This window comes from Cydia splendana, chromosome 3 (genome assembly GCF_910591565.1).
Source record: "Cydia splendana chromosome 3, ilCydSple1.2, whole genome shotgun sequence".
Classification (NCBI taxonomy): domain Eukaryota; kingdom Metazoa; phylum Arthropoda; class Insecta; order Lepidoptera; family Tortricidae; genus Cydia; species Cydia splendana.
Window position 1 is genome coordinate 15,249,248 of NC_085962.1, and position 18,453 is coordinate 15,267,700.

The 18,453-nt window shown below is 35.8% G+C and overlaps 1 protein-coding gene across 7 annotated transcripts in view; it reads right to left on the reverse strand.

Annotated features, from left to right (window-relative positions):
• The window catches only part of LOC134806781 (proton channel OtopLc), a 63,411-nt gene that overhangs the window by 27,924 nt on the left and 17,034 nt on the right, over positions 1 to 18,453 (reverse strand). The window contains exon 1 of one of the 7 annotated variants that reach the window (XM_063780124.1): positions 4,358 to 4,634. The exons of 5 other annotated variants lie outside the window; for them this stretch is intronic. The gene's annotated coding sequence lies outside the window, so the exon portion shown is untranslated. Of the gene's footprint in view, positions 1 to 4,357; positions 4,635 to 18,453 lie in introns of those variants that run through there. One more of the 7 variants, XM_063780125.1, reaches the window with a different exon arrangement.

Genomic DNA, 18,453 nt, shown 5'->3' on the forward strand with positions numbered 1-18,453 from the left:
AAACACTGTCTGCTTCTTCTGTTTGATTTTTGCTTCTCAAATGTTAGGCAATGTGATCAATCGTACGGCGTTAGTATGGCCGCCATGAAACTTAACAAACTCTGTTTGTTTGTGCCTCTTTCTAATAAACACAAATTTAAAATGACAGATAAGGATAAAAGATTGTTAGATTTGCCAGACGTTAGACGTTAACTCCTATGCTAATTTACTCGGAGATCAAAAGAACGCACCGTATACTAGTACATAGGAAATACGATGGAATTGTTACATTATAAGTTCGAAATGACAAACGTGACTCATTTTCCATTAGTTTTCTGCTTCAGCTTCTGCAGGTTATCAAAGTATTACTTTTTGATTTTTGTCACGTACCTAATGTACCTTCCGTGAGTTTCCATATAAAGCCGTTCATAAGATATTGCTATTCCATGCCTACCTATACTGGGAAGTATTACCAGGCGTGGCGCATTCCGCGAGTTCGTCGCTTTGCAACAGGTAGCTAAAAGTACATCCGTTCCACACCAATTTTGGTGGCTAGCCAAGTAGCCATAAGCCGCGCGTGGCGCTGTCGCCACCTAGCGGCCATTATCTGTCCTGATCGTAAAAGACGCGTTTGTTAGAGAGTGAGTCTTCTGTACCTAGTACTATTATTTATTCTGTGGTATTACATTAACTTTTAGATATGATTGTATTAGTGAAGATGTATCTAAACATCTGCACTACAAAAGTTTAAACAAAATGGTTTAAAGTTTATAAACAAAGGTTTATATCATCATTTCCAGTTTGTCGGTGATCGACAGATGACATCTGACCATAATAATTGATATGCTTAAAAGTATGGACGGCTTTGGCGAAAAAAACCGTCTTTTATTTAGATAAAAGACGGTTTCTACTAGACTAAACTATAGGAAATGTAAACAAATTCCTATATGGGTCTTTTGATAGTTAGCTATCAAAAGACCCATATAGGAATTTGTTTACATTTCCTATAGTTTAGTGGAAAGCTTCCTTGTCAGTTGCTCCAACATCAGTTTCCGCAAATAGCAACGAGAGCGGAAACAAAACTGGGTTTTGTTTTCAATCCATGATGAAAGAGACACCGAGCATGCTCCCTGATGTGGTTGCGTAATCCAAGTCGGTCGTGGCAATTGGGGAATTGAAAATATGGGCTTAGTTTGTTGATTCAGTGTATGCATGTTTCCTGTTGCATTTTGTTTTACAGTTTAGGAGCACCTAGGTACAATAAAAATACGAAATTTTTGTTTAAGGCTATTGGGATATTTTGTGAAATCTGCCTTTAAAATTACAACTACAGTCTTTCTTACCTTAGCGCTTTCCTGGTTGCATCGTTATATATGAACCCCTTAGCCCACATGGCAACCTAATTACCAAGAATGTAAACAGGCACGACTTTTTACAAAGGTAGGTAATTTACAATTCCAACCTAATAGAGAGAAAACTAGGTAGTCCGGTTTCCTCACAATGTTTTCCATCACTGAAGATTTACCGCAAATATTAATAAATATTTCTTCTTCGCACGCATTCTTCTTCGCTCGGCTCATAAAAATTGCTTAATTAGTACTGGAAAAGTAGGATAATATTTGCTAACACGCAGTTTTTCTCATGTTGACTACGAAATGATATAAAACCTCACCACCGAAAGTGGTGACTTAGGCACTCACATATACCTATTTCAGTAAGCAGCGACTGTGAAATTGTCATAAACCATTCATAAACCTACTAGCTAAGAGCGTAAGTGTACAGTAAAATTGCAGCTGCCCTTTTCGGTGGGTTCGTTTGTAATGTACCTACCTAATTCGAATTTAATGGACCCCGATTGTTGCTATTGTCCAGAGGACCAAAAATATAAATAGGTACATTTCTAGGGGTTAATCCGGATCCAATTTACGATGTAGTTATCCAATAAATTGTGTGTATAATTGCTGAGTTATGGATGTTTTCTATACATAATATATTTAGGCCTTTATTTATTAATTATTATCGCCGTCTATGTAGTACTCACACCACAAGCAATACTGAGCTTAATATGTGTCTAGTTTGATTTGTATAAGATCGTAACATGCAGGTATTTAAGGTACTAATGGTACTATTATAGTCTATGATTAGTACATAGTAAAAAGTTTAAGTACCGCTCTGGTTAAATAAAGCGGTATGGACGTGCCACAGCGCCCTAAACGATAAAAATAACGCTAAAAGGTGTTGCTATCCGTCTGGAACATGCCTTTTACGCGCGCTGTATAACCCGCTTCAAAGGATTGAGCTTAGATAAAATTAACATCATAATTATAAAAAGGTTATTCCTATAGTCTGTATCTTTAGATAGTAGTCTGTATATTTAAATAAAAGTAAACAAAATCTACCCTCAAATGGCTCCTTAAGCCAGTTGAGGGTAGATGAAAACATTACACGATCAAATAATATAGATTAAAGTCAGGTTGTTCAGTGACGGATCCAGGCGGTTTTGTATTTGGTTGGTTAACCAATGAATGTCATAACTACCTGAAAATGTAAAAAATATTTGCTTACTTTTATTTAAATACGTAAAGATACAGAGTATACCTCGCGTTATTACCCCGCTGCCACTGTATGATTTCAATAGACAGGTAGGTATATGAGCTACGATGCAATGATGAGAGTGTGGTATTCAGAAACTTTTTCATTATTTCACCTGCCTGTTGCTTATTGAACGTAGGCGTTGACTAATATAAACCCACTGCAATTGTAATAGAGTTCGCTTTTGTATTACAACGACTGCTGACTAGTGACTATACGGTGTTTTAATTTTTTATGAAATGCTAGTGCTTTTGTTTCTGCTGAATTAAATCTAGCTTTTCCAGCGTTCTATTCAGAATTAAATGGCAGAACAGTACGTATGTAGGGACTATACACATACCTACCTGATTTACTAATATTCCGTTTTTAATTGAGTTTGTGACGTATGACAAGTAAGGATTTCATTTTAAGGACGTAATTTCGACAGTTCCTCGACTTCATAATAAACATACCGTACCTTAATTATGAATAATAATCCTATTTACAACACGACATTTTCTTTGATCGCATGTAAAATGGAAAACGCATACTTAGAAGCAACCTTTTTAGGGTTCCGTACCCAAAGGGTAAAAACGGGACCCTATTACTAAGACTTCGCTGTCCGTCCGTCCGTCCGTCCGTCCGTCCGTCCGTCTGTCACCAGGCTGTATCTCACGAACCGTGATAGCTAGACAGTTGAAATTTTCACAGATGATGTATTTCTGTTGCCGCTATAACAACAAATACTAAAAACAGAATAAAATAAAGATTTAAATGGGGCTCCCATACAACAAACGTGATTTTTGACCAAAGTTAAGCAACGTCGGGAGTGGTCAGTACTTGGATGGGTGACCGTTTTTTTTTTGCTTTTTTTTTGTTTTTTTTTTTATATGGTACGGAACCCTTCGTGCGCGAGTCCGACTCGCACTTGCCCGATTTTTTACTGACCTATTATTACTGAACTAAAGCGAATGTTAATTAGGTAAACCTGCCCTGTTGGGAGTGTTGGGACTATTTCCCACCTTGATGAATATAGAAAACTTATCCACATGTGAGTTAAAATATCCAGTTTGGATTGGATATGATATATTTATTCATTAAAATAATATTACCTACCAGAATTAAATAGATTGAGTCTTAACTACATTACTGACTTGCAATGCATTTTAATAGATAAATAGGTACCGCTTTTCTATAATTAGTAATAGGTACTATTTATTGAATGTATGTGTCATTTGCATACGATGATCTCATGTTGTCATCGGCGTTTCTAAGCATGATGCGGGCGATATTTCTAATGCGTGACATGGGACCACTTGGCATGGACTCTTGCCCTAGCGAGCACATTTCGCGGTATAAATTCAGTTTAAGACACGAATGTAGGTCACAATTTTCTCTTTATGAGCCGTAGACCGAGATTAGAGGCGTTTGTGGAGAGATTTCCTGGTTTCTTATTCTCGTTTTGTGTTGAAAGCTTTCTTGGCGCTGACGTTAGTTTCAGATTTGAAATTAGACTTTGGCGTGAATGAAGGCGTAAAAATGAACTTTATTCTCTTTAATAAAATAAATAAAACATTATTCATTACATACGTTCATTTATTATAACTTTTTGTGTATTTTATGATTAGAAATATATCGTCGTGATAAGTTTTCATGACTTGACGCATGTAAAGAAAAAAAAACAGTTTAAGTTTGTTACAACAAAACCGTTTATCAAACATTGATTTTTTGATACCGATCACAGAACAACAGAACAGAGACATGCACATCGATAGGAATTAACAAACGATTTTACGTTTGACAGTACCGGGACACGAGGAAATTACGAGCGCACGCCGTAATAACAGATGTCACCGGGGCCGGCGAGCAAATTTCGTATTTCGGGGGTTTGTTTTAGGTGCACTTTGGGTTCAGGGTTCACCAACCTTTTGACACTGAATTTCGGTTTCGGCGGCAGTGTTGCCTACCTCGGTCGATTCGAGGAAGGTTACGCCGCGTTTCGCGCGGCGCGCGGCGTGCGCCAGGGCGCTTGCGTCGCGGGTATCGCGCGGCCGGTCGCGCTCGCGGGCCTAGACTGAGCGGACAGCTCCGCGCACGTTTTCCCTCCCGCGCTTTCCCGACGTGCGCACATCAAGCCTGTATTATTCTGCAAATAGTGCGCAGGGTTGCCAGAATGTGGGGAGATGTCGGCTTATTGCGATATTTCGTGGAGGGGTCGACGGTTAAGGGACATGATGTCATCCAACCTTACGTGTTAGTGATGTAAGAATCCTAAGAAACTAAACAACCGTAATCACTTAATATAACGCGTTTTTGCTTGTGTCAGGAAGTCTAAAAAGTGTTATTATTAAAACGATAAATGTAATTAAAGAGATCAAGTTCCTGGTAACCCTATAGTAAGGGTTGGGCCGGTATTCAGGCGAGATGAGCGCTTTCAGCACCGTACTATTTTCTTCATGACCCTTATCGTAATAGGAACAAAAAAAATCCTACCATATCCTCCTATGCTACAGCAGTGATCATCAAGTATCATATACCTATGCCCTATAACAACAAGTTGTTAAATAGCGAAACTCCTATTCAGTGGACTTACGAGTAAAATCCCATGGCGACGACGTGCACCTGTGATTTTGCAACGGCAGAATATAACTTCAGCTAAACGCGAGCTAACTTTTCGTTAGCAATGAGATTATATACTTACCTAGTCACAACGTCTGTCTAGGAAAGGTTATATCACTTGTTGGAGTCAGAAAGAGCTGTTTGTTTATTTTTCGTTGATAATTAGTATATATCTAATAATAATATTGCACTATTTTGCTTTCAAAAGCAGTTCAATTATTAGCTAACAATATATTAGGTCAGCGTTTGAACAATTGATGCCTATACAATGATAACGTTGTTTATTGACTATTAGCTGTTTATAAACATACTAATAGGAAAAGACATTTAAAAGTAGTCTCATTTTCGAATGTTTATAAGGAACTTGAGGAAGTTACAAAATTCCCACTGGCACAATTCATACCATAACAAACACACGACTATAACAATGGCCTGCTACGAGTATACAAATATTATGGGAAACCATTTCAATCCAAGCATTTAAGTCCCGTCGCCCGGTATACGCAGCTGCTGCAACACTCACACAAAGTTCCTTCGACGTACAGCAGCTCTGGAAACAAGAATGGATGAGGCAAGCTGACGGTACCCCGGCCGTGAATACCGACCCGACTATAATGCACAAGGGGACCGACATTCCTAGGAAACTATGGTGTCGCTTATACCGCCTAAGCGGACACGGACGATGCAACTTCTTCCGGCATAAGTGGGGTTGGAGTGACTCCGCGCTATGCGACTGCGGCATCGAGGACCAGACCATGGAGCACATCATCCAGCGGTGCCCACTCCGCGCATACTCGGGTAGCCCGGATGATTTACTAGACTTGACGCCCGATGCTGTGCAGTGGTTGCAAAACATGGATGTTGCCTTATAAATAACAATACTGTATATATAATTTTGCCTATGACCATACCTATCGCCATACGATTAAATTTCAATCCATTGACCCTTAAAACGTGCAATTCTTATATCTCGGTTATTTCGGAAACTGCTCTAACGATTTCGATGAAATTTGCTATATGGGGGTTTTCGGGGGCAAAAAATCGATCTAGCTAGGTCTTATCTCTGAGAAAACGCGCATTTTTATATGTTTTCCGAGCAAAGCTCGGTCTCCCAGATTTTAATAATTTGTTGAATGTAAGAGGTATACACGCTCAACAGGGATAAAATCACAAATTATGACAGAGAGCTAAATTTGTTCTTGGATTTATTTGAATATAATAAAATAAATAAAATAAAACACTCTGAACTACTTGTTCTGAGGAACGATGCCAAACATTACCTGGCTTACAAAAAACTGATTCTCTACCACTGTCTAAACCTAGTTCTCAATAATAAAAGAACGACGACTATACAACGAATTAGCGTTGTTAAGTACCTAATGTAGACCTATTTACAATTAACTGCCCAAGCAGAGTAAAGGCGGCTGTTCGGTAAACAAAACACCATTAGGTCCTTTACATTACGTTACCCGTAACATTGGACACTCTGCCTACCTACTAATGCTCTCACAACCTATTTTTAAGACGGCTGTAAATTTTACTGATTTATGAACATTGGGATACAGCGTAACGTTTGTTGAGCTGAAATGGGAAAATGTGACATTATAAGTACATTTTTTGCGGCATAAAAGGCCCTATCTTTTTTTTACGTTAACTTAGAAGTTTGATTTTTTCACATTGAAGCTGTGAAAAAATCAAACTTCTAAGTTAAGTTACTTCTTACTTTTACTTCTAAATTATAAGTTTTAATAAAGTTAATACTTTGCTTAAAATAAGTTTTAGAATAACATAGAAAATGGTCAAAAAACGAAAAATCAAGTTAAAATTAAAACTGTAACGCGAACTTTCCCAAATATATCAATAAACTATGTTTAGTTCTCATGGAGCCTACTAGATGGCGCTAGTAGTCCTCGATTTCGACGTAAACATTAGCAATATTTTATCTTTCCCGTAGTTTTAAAAATTCAAAACCTTGCGTAACTTGTGTTATGTGTTGCCTAGATTTTTATGTAAACATAACGAATGTGCAAACTAAGATTAATGTAAATTGGATAGCTTCCAGTTCCTAGGCAACTTTTAGTTCCTTACGCCTCACAAGATGGCTCTACTAGTACCCAATGTTTTGTTCTTAAACCCAATGTTCCTGGAACCTTAAAATTATGACTTCAAGCATTTCATAACACTTGTATTTTTAGTAAAACATAGCAAATGTATAGATTTAGATTAACGTAATCTTGAACACTCATACATATATAGTTCATCTATATGCACAGAGATGGTTAGTAAGCCTATCATAACTCGTTTCTGAAACCTGTAAAAATACAGAACATCATGTAACATGTTCCTAAAAATATATCGAATGTATCTAAATAGTTTAACATGCATAAAAACAACGCGCATGTTCGTACAATTTAACTGTTACCCAATTTGTCACTAGATGTCACTGTACAGCGCGCATACTAACCCTACATGGCGGTGTTAAGATCTTTCCTAGAATAAGGACCCGATGCACCGAATATTGTAAATGTTGAGAATTAGCTAGGCGATAGATTTGTACGACCTGTGTACCCCCTGGGACCTTGTCGGACTATCTTATCAGAAATTAGGAGTTTTCCCGGTTCCCCTTGCGCACGACAGCTGTACGTCTTGGACGCTGCTCGGCCGTAGGAGATTCGTTAGATTAGTCAATTGTATATATGTCTGTATAGTATTAGCGCCGACTGTTGAAAATTAATATACGGCTATCTGCCATCACTCCGTGTTTCTCTTCGCTTCATCCCGCACGCCCCACCTCTCGGAGAAATCTCCCCTACAAAACAATATTATATCCAAACTATTTTTTTTTTTTTTTAACTTTTATAACATGATCTTATTGAGCATATAATATATATGAGAAGAGCTCTAGGAAGCGACAAAATTTTACGATACTTATTTATATTTTTTTTTCGTTTTCAATAAAGAAGGAAGATTGAGAAAATTTTGTTAGTTAACAATTGCCTAACTTGTTGAAAAAATAACTTTTTGAGAAAATTTTGTTAATTAACAATTGCCTAACTTGTTGAAAAAGTAACTTTAAGATAAATTTTAACAAGTAATACATTTGTTGACATGTTTTAAGTACACCATAATTTTTTAAAAAAGTTTAATGAATATTTAATACCTTTAAAATTATATTTAATGTTACGTTTAACGATTTATTAATGTCAACCAAGCTTTAGTAAATGTAATAGACTGGCTAGAAAACAATAATTTAAAAATTAACATAAATAAAACAAAAATGATACAATTTCAGACATACCGAAGTAAACATATTGATTTAAAAATTAAGTACAATGATTCAAAAATTGAAGAAGTAGATTCTGCATCTTTCCTTGGAATAAACATTGACCACTTCTGTAATAGGGTATTATACTGTATTTAAAATAAATTATTTTACACCATGCATGAAATAAAGCACCAGATAATTATTAGATAAACACAGATGGGTTATTTTTAAACACAAGTTCTATTTAATAAATCGGATAGAAGTATAAAAAGTAGGCGAGTTGACCGTGACGTCACGATGTAATGTTTCATATAAATTCCATATTAGCAAATCGTTTTGACAGTTCTAAAAAAGTAACTGATTTGACTAGTACGAAAATATCCTATTGGAAGAGCCACATTGATAGCCTACGCACTAAATTGGATCGATTTGTTTATGTACTCTATCGTATTCGCAATGTGGTTTCGGAAGCAGCCGCTCTTTCGGCATATCACGGGTATGTGTCATCCCTATTGAGATATGGTTTGATTATATGAGGGAACTCAGTCGATGCTGACATCATATTTAAGACACAAAAAAAATGTGTGAGGTCTCTATCTGGGGCTTGGCAATTAGATCACTGCAGACCGTTATTTAGGCACAATAAAATCTTGACATTACCTGCAATGTACATCTTTGAAATATGTACATTTGTCAAAAAGCACCCCACATGTTTTAAAACTATGACCATGAGGTCTCAAAGAGGTACACATCGATGTAATCTGTGCATACCCAGGACAAACCTTTCACTGAGCGGAAAAAACGTGCATTACATGGCATTACAATTATTTAATACCTTTACTGACGATTTTAAGGCCCTTCCAATTAAATTATCCAAAAAACATTTGTTTGATCCTTTGATAGAGAGTTGTTATTATTCAATTGATGAGTTTTTGACATTATGTAAATTATAAGCCATATTATTGATGTGTACATTGATTATGCTTTATAATGATTGTATATTTTTATATTAGACAAATTGTAATCTTAAATGATATTGACAATTTAAGATTCTATTATTAATTATTATTAATTGTATTTTTATTATTTTTCAATGTGTCATTTTAATAGAAGTTTAATATTAGATAGTAATTTAAGAATATTTGTACTCCATGTATTCTGGTAAATTAAGAATTGGAAACAATATTATGTAACATCAATTTATACCCTTTTTTTACACAAATAAACTATTCTATTCTATTCTATTCTACGTAATCGCTTTTTTAGACCGCGCACGTTTCCCGAAAATATGGCGCGGAGGGCTGTGTTCAGCGTTGAATAAAAAGTATAAATAATGGAGATAAAGTTCTGTAAGTATGGAATGTTTGATTGGAAATATCCTCCTCTTTTATAATATTCATTTTGGTTTCTTAAATATTACTACTTTTTGAGATATTGGGAAATAAAAAATATCTACTTTTTCCCCCTTTTTTTGTTTATAACTTTTGATATTTAATACACGCTTCGAATACATTTTTCTAGGCATCATGACGAATCTAATGAGTGTGATACACATATTATTTTTAGGAAATCTCTATTTTTCACCGTTTTCATTTTCTCGAGCAGTCTAATGGTTTTAAATTTCAACTCTATACCTTCACGCGTTATAATCATATAAGGTGATGATCAAAGTGATCCTATATGGGTTCCGATTTTATCTTTTTGAGGTAAGTACCCTAAAAATGTACTTATGACTTAATTTGTAGACGCAATTCATAATTATTATTAGTAAGAATTATTTTACCGTAATATAAACCTTTTTGCTGATTTTTTATTGAATGAAACATAAATAAATAAAAACTATTTTAAGCACAATATTTAGTCATTCATTGCCACAGCCTAATATTGGGTGGATTATGTTTTTAAATATTGCACTTCAAACACAATACGGCTTGCGCGTAAATTCAATAGCTAGGAAAGCATGTAGAAACTAAGTAAGGCCCACAATATCTTCAGTAATCTGAGCAAATCTCCGAAAGATTGAACAAATCCCGGCAGCAGTTAAAAGCCTCTTGGCCAGAATGTTTTAACGAGATGCGATCGGCTGCCAGATGCACTCATGCACTGGTAGGTTTATTATAAAAATTTGTTAAAGTAATATGTACTGATTTTTAAAAAGCGTTTTTCAATAAAAAGATACGTCAAGATCGCGTAGTCTTTTTCTAATGCTAAAATAACGAATAGTACTTATATCTCTTATCACAGCAGGTTTTACTTAAAAAATGATAACATCAATTAAAATGAAATGTTATTATTATTATTTATATTTAATCGACATTTAGATAGAAGTTAAGAAAAATATTCACTTATTACAGTTGCCTGCCCCTTTAAGGTGACGTTCGGATTCAGACTATACCATACTGCAACATTATTGCAGCGCGACATTACTGCCGACTGTATTGCTGCCGAAACTATCTAAACCCAAGGCAGCAATATCGGAGTGATTCTTGAAATAGTGGCATCTTAACCTGTCATCGAGTTTTTGAATTGAATGTATGTATGTTTATTTGCTCATTTTCATATGAAACAAAAATGTATCTATAAACTAAAACAATGTTTATCGAGGCCAAGTCATTATTTTTATTTAAATTTAATACTTATATTTATAAAAAATAAAGAGTAGCACTTTTCACTGTAACCTGTCTTGTACAAAGGAATCGCTCTTCCAGTTTTAGTTCTTTAGATTTTATAAGCACCAATTTATATAAATAAAATATCATGCTACTTATATAATATCATAAACAATACCTTTTAAAATGTACTTTGCACTTTATATATATATTTTACAACAATATTCACGCACGAAGTTTGTCCAAGGATATTTTCACTGTTAACCTGTACCAACCTGTACATGCGCGGTATTGCATCTGACTCATATACAGAAAAAAATATTTAGATCATAACTATGGCAAAATATTAGGTAAGTATCAAGCTAACCACCGTAGGGTACCATTATGACCCAAGTGTCGTAGTTTCGTAGAGACAAGTGGTTAAAGGCAGAAATCTGGGGTTTTGTAAAGGAATGTTAACTTTAACTTGTCTCGATTATTTTACGAATTTGGTATGGGGCCTAATGTAATAATATCATTTTAATATTGTATGAAGGTTTATTCATCTATGCTAAAAGTGAGACATTCGTATTATTATCCGTTCAAGGGAAAAAATAAAAATGAATGTATTTTTCACTGTAACTTGCTTAACTTTAACCTGTGTTCAATGTATAGGTTATTGTATGTCTTGAAAATAATTTCTTCAGTGGTAAAACATATGTTTCATTATTAAAAGTAAAAAAAAGATAAAAAAAAAATTTTTCATTATCTTTAACCTGTCGATGCCACTTTCTTGAGAATCACTCTCGATTTTGAGATTTACGTCAGTAATGCAGTCAGCAGTGTTTTCAATGTGGTGAATGTAAAATAATATTCCGTACAGTTATGATTCGTTTTTTAAAATCATGTTTTTAGTTCATTCGTTTTCTAAAATATTTGTTTTAGTTCATTCGTTTTTGTTGAACTATTTTGACAAAGGACAATACATGTTTGGTTGAAAAATTTAGGCTTAAACTTCTTTTGTATGACACTTTTATTAGCCTTTGATGGATTTCTTCTCCCAATATCACAACAAGTTGATTCTAGGTCACAATTCAATAACCGTCTTTTGTTAAAATAACAAAAACGTCCGTGATAGAGAACTTTCACAACTTCTATCAAAGCTTTCTATTTGTACACGTAACCAAACTAAAATATTACCAGGTTACAGCAAAATAAATCAATAACACTAAAATAATTCAATACTATAATTATTTGTTAAAATCTACTCACATATTTCTAATTGGAGTAGGCTCTTATCTCAAATCCTTCTGCCACTATAAAATTAACACCGACCAGCAACGGACTATAAATTAAACAGCACTAGTTTCACAAATAAACCGCAAGCGAACAACTTTGTTCGTATATTTTAATAACAATAATAACATAACATAAACAATATTTATCGACAGAGTTCGTACCACGTTCGGCCCATCTATGGCGAGCGACTAAGTGCAACGCTTGCAAGCCATGGCCACCATGTTTTCGTTAAGTGAAAGAGCGAGAGGGAACAAAAAACAACATAAACTTTCGGCTAACTTCGGAGTCTTCCGTAGCGCCTGTTGGATTGTAAGGATAGAGCAGTGTGGACATGACAAATCCATGTACACATATAAAATATAAATACAGGGTTATAGGACTTTAGAATAACTAAGTACCTACTTAGTGCCACTTGCACCATCCCACTAACACGGGGTTAAGCGGTTAAACCGTTAACCCAGTATCAAATTGTACTGGTAACCATGGTAACTCCAGGTTTAACCGGTTAACCCCGGATTAGTGAGATGGTGCAAGTGGCGCTTAGGGAAATAAATAAGTTACTGCTTGTTTAAAGTTACCTGATTAAAATGATATTAAAAAAAGTACGGTAATCTTTACTTTCGTAGTGCAATCTATTGTATTTTTTTACCAAGGCTTTGGTCTAACCATGTTGAGTTTGATACAATCACATTGATACATTTTATCTGACCGTAGTACCTAAGAAGTATAATATAACTGTGTGTGTATTAATAGTTTAGAAAATTATTAAAGAACCAGAGGCTACTAATAAAATAAGCCAACGCGAAGTAAACAAATAACCGTCCGGTTAATACAGGCTGTCCCTAGCCATTGGACAAAGCCGAAATGTACATATGCATTAGGGTATTTAGAACCAGTGTACAAAGTATCATAACAATCGGTGTAGCGGTTACGAAGAAATTAACAAATTACGATTGTTTTACTTTGGAGCAACCTGTATGTGTTAGTAGCTCCTGAGGTAATAAATAATATGAAACCTTCTTCTACCGTTTTGATTATCTTTTTTATTTATGACATTAATAAGATTCTGACTTTTGACAAATATGTCATCATTGCCGCACATTTTCAAACAAATTGTCAAAAGCACTGCCAATGATTAATACAGTATGTTTCTTTTTGTTGTCGATTATTGGATATAACTTTTGTTTGATAATTTATGTTTTATCTTTTGTTCTGTTTAAAAAATATTACCGTTAGAGCATTTCTGAGAAGTAACCCTACGTGGGATTTCAGGGTTTGTCCAATGGCTAAGGTCACCCTTTATATGTTTAAAAACATATTTTGGTTATAACAACATTCCAAGAAATAGATATGTATATCCATATAAATCCGTCGTGTCTAGGCGAATGAATGGCCGTAGCGTAGGAAACAGATGGGGGCGTAGTGTGTGGGGTTCGTTCGATCCAATGTCGCCTGCTATTGTCATATCTCACACTTTCATAATGGGTGCCACTAACAACAATTCGTCGGCACTATTTATGATGCTGACGATTTAGTTTCGTCGATGAGAGATTCCTTCGACAAAATTAATGTGTTTAGTTTAGTGTTTAGCGAGATTTAGAGTGCTTAATTTATTTACAATTGCATTTTAAGGCTTTTATATTATTTGGCATTATTATTAATACTATGTATATTCATATTTTATTTTCGTGTCAGCCTTAAAACTTTTATTTAACATATCATAACATAACACATACTTAATTTCCTATCCTAAATTCCAAGTCCTTGGCTGTCTTCATACTTACTTACTTAGGTAGGTAGATACTTTACCTTAGTTCTTATATTTCGCAATATGTCAAAAGGATGATTCGAATAAAAATTAAAAAATGCCTCTTTACCAACCTTTATTTCCTCTTTCGTGTGACTTCTTAGAGATTTTTGGGAAACTAACATTTATCTACAAAAATGTATTCTTAAATAGAAACAACTATCATAACTTGAAGCGTTGTAATATAAAGCTTCGCCTTATCTCGATCTTTATTCCCTCCAAGTATTCCCATTCCGAGAACGCGCATTACGCGGCTCCAAACAAACGTGCGCGCGCGCACGCTGTTTACGTGACCGACATCTGTCATAACACTCATAACAGTAGCTGGCCATAACACGGGCCCGCATTTTGGATTGCTTTAGTATTTTTTTTTTAAAGTTTGTCTAATATAATCTTGTACATAAATACACCCCCACTTGTAAGTGAACGTGAGGTATTAGGTACCCATGTAAATTCTAGTTGACTACGCAACCCTAAAAAAAATAACTGATATCACGAAACACGGAATAGAAATGGCATAATTTCATGTTTTGCCTCACTTCAATAAATGGTGCTTTCCGAGAGAGAGAGCGAATGCACGAGACGATAAGACTATAACAACTGCAACGAAAAATAAACCGACCGTCCCGTTTTCGAAAGATATTTATGCATAATACAAAAAATGTAATTTTTACCAGTGTACCACAGTTTATCTGGTGCGTTACGCAGTTTCTATTGTAACAATTGTAACCAATATATTTCTACAGTTTTCTTTACAACAAGGTCGTAACAGACACGGTTATCATGGTAGAAGAGCCGGCCGCAAAATTTCTAACCGACTTGATACCACGATGAAATGCACAATGGTTTCCCATAAAAGTTATGCTAAGTCCGAATTCGATAGTCTGCCACGGCGGAACTTGCCGAAAGTACGAAAAAGAAGGCCACTTCCGGTGCGAAAAAAGGGGCTGATTTAACCCATCTGATACCGAGATAGTAGTTATGGCAGCAGTTAGAAATTTACATGTAGACACAGAAAAGCGAAGTCTGCCACTATTTTTTTTTGCCGGAAGTGCTTGGCAGACGCTCTCAAAGGTGACCATCGGGACCCCTAAATTAACCCATCTGATACCACCATGAAACCAATGCCAGTCGGTAGGTATGAACTCTCATATCAGGAATATATAAGTCTGCCAAGGCTTTTCCTGCCGAAACACCATGGCAGACGAGATTATGTAAGCAAGGTCGCCATCGGTTACCCTACACTAACCCATCTGATACCACCATGAAACCAATTCCATTCGGTAGGTATGAACCCCCATTTTAGGAATATATAAGTCTGCCAAGGTTTTTCCTGCCGAAACACCTTGGCAGACGAGATTATAAGCAAGATGACCATCGGTTACCGTACACTAACCCATCTGATACCGCCATGAAACCAATTCCAGTCGGTAGGTATGAACCCTCATTTCATGAATATATAAGTCTGCCAAGGCTTTTCCTGCCGAAACACCTTGGCAGACGAGATTATGTTAGCAAGGTGTACATCAGTTACCCTACATTAACCCATCTGATACCTCCATGAAACCAATTCCAGTCGGTAGGTATGAACCCTCATTTCGGAAATTTTTAAGTCTGCCAAGGCCTTTCCTGCCGAAACTCCTTGACAGACGAGATTATGTAAGCAACATCCGCATCCGTGGGACCGGTATACGTGATTACTGTAGGCTTATTTATTACTTTATGCTTTTACATATTTGTATATTATTATGTTATTAATGAAATATATTTATAATTTATTAAACCTATACCTAATACATTGGGAATTCATTACCTGCTTACGGCAGTAGTAGGGAGTAGTGGGTGAGTTCTGGCTTACTTAGCCAGGCCAACAGTCCCTCCCCCTTTTTTTCCCTTGTTGAGGCCCTGCAACCTTACCTTGAACCCAACCTAATGTCATTGTAGCTCGAATCTAACCTAATCTATTTTTATTGCTTTTAGAAAATATTCTAATAACAATTATCTACTTTTGCAAAGTTAAATGTTGAATTCTTTATTTCGCAAAATGGAATTTTAATGTGACTATAATGTATGTGCAATCTACTTAGAAACTGGGTTTAGAAATATAAAAACACACATTTTATATAGGATAATAAGTTTATTCAAGTAATATTCTGAACATATGAGATATAGTAACATCATTACTTATTCTGTGTACAGTGGAGAAAACATGCAAGTTGACATTTTTCGTTTTAAAATAAAGATAAACTAAACAGTATTTGCCACAAACCGATGTAAAAAAAACTTTGCAGTTGTTGATTACAATACCATATCTTAAGGCCCCAGTACACAATGGGCCATCGCCGGCCATTCCAAGGGACGCATTTATGCGTTAGAGGGAGCAAATGATATTGCTATCTCATTCTACCGCATGGCTGCGTCCCTTGGAGTGGCCGGCAATGGCCCATTGTGTACTGGGGCCTTTACAATTTCTCTCCATGAACATTTTATGATACCCAACCAACCTTCCGGTTTTCGCCCGAATGAATTAAAATATTCACCAACACCATTGACATCAATATAAATGGCTATCCGATGTCAGCCAGGTTTAAAATCCGGATCTAAATTGATAATAAGCAATTTAAACAGGTGAACAGGTAGCTGAACAAACATTGGCATTTTGTTGGCTGCAAATACATTCGATTCCACGCCTATATTCATTTTACTCATATAGTGTTACACAGAACTCATTTGCTGTCAAGAATTACCGACAATTGTCGTGTTTCTTGTGACAATTGTCATTAGCTTCGCAAAATAAGTACTTAGTATTTGGCGATATAATGGAGTTTTTATTTTATTAACATGTTGGTGACAAACAAGCACACCGCCCGTCTGATGGTAAGCGGTTACCGTAGCCTATGGAGGCCTGTAACGTCAGTACCAACTGTGATGTCGACAAGTGTCGCACCTGCCACCGTAGTGAAATAGAGGTCAGGCCCCAATTTCACATCGGTGACAGGTGCGACGAATTGTAAAATCACTATCGCTGACGTCACAGGCATCCATGGGCTACGATTACCACTTACCATCGGGCGGGCCGTATTCCTGTTTGCCACCATCATTGTATTATTTAAAAAAAACTTTATTATATCGGAAAAAACAGATATTTCTCCTGTGAAGTTTCTGACAATTGTCAAAGATCTAGAAGAATTGTAGGTAATTCTTGACAGGTAATGAGTTATATGTCGGAATTTCGTGACAATTGCAGTGTTTCTGTGACAATTGTCATAAACTTAGCAAGAGAAATATCTGTTTTTTTTTCGATATCATAAAGTTTTTTTTAATAATACAATGATGGTGGCAAACAGGAATACGGCCCGCCCGATGGTAAGCGGTAACCGTAGTTCATGGATGCCTGTGACGTCAGCAACAGTGATTTTACAATTCGTCGCACCTGTCACGTTGGTGAAACAGGGGCCAGGAGTTAAGTCAAAAGCTAGTAAACAGTAATCTCCTCCATAGTCCTCTCTAACTTTCAGGCAGTTTTATTAACTTCTTATGGTATCAATGTGGAGTATAAATAGTCTACTATACATATATCCCAAAAACTTTAACGTTTACGTTTTTAAATACAGGGTGACCTTAGCCATTGGACAAACCCTGAAATCCCACATAGGGTTACTTCTCAGAAATGCTCTAACGGTAATTTCTTTTTAATTAGAACAAAAGATAAAACATTAAATTATCAAACAAAAGTTAATTCCAATAATCGACAACAAAAAGAAACATACTGTATTAATCATTGGCAGTGCTTTTGACAATTTGTTTGAAAATGTGCGGCAATGATGACATTTGTCAAAAGTCAGAATCTTATTATTGTCATAAATAAAAAAGATAATCAAAACGGTCGAAGAAAGTTTTAATTAATTTAATTTAATTTAATAATTTAATAATTAATAATTAATCTTATTTAAAGCTGCAACACGACTGATTAATTGACATGATTGTTCTCCCAGAAGGAGGTTCGTGGGGTGTTAGACTTTGGTACGGTCGTATAGAGGGCGGTCTCGTGACTTCAGAAAATTCCGACTTTTGGCCTACCGCTTCCGGTCAGAAAAATGTTCGACGGCCCGGCCAAACGGTGGGAGGTAGGTGGGGGGTGCTCGACCAAATGTCATAGAGGGACCCTGGCAGTTTTTGACGCCGCCATTTTTTTTCAAAATGGCTGACTTTTTTTTTTTTTTTTTTCAAGTTTGTCCTAGCGCGCTGAAATTTTGGTCACGGAATCTCGGAATCCTCTAGATTAGTATGGGAAAAAAATTTTTCGAAAAAATCCAAGATGGTGG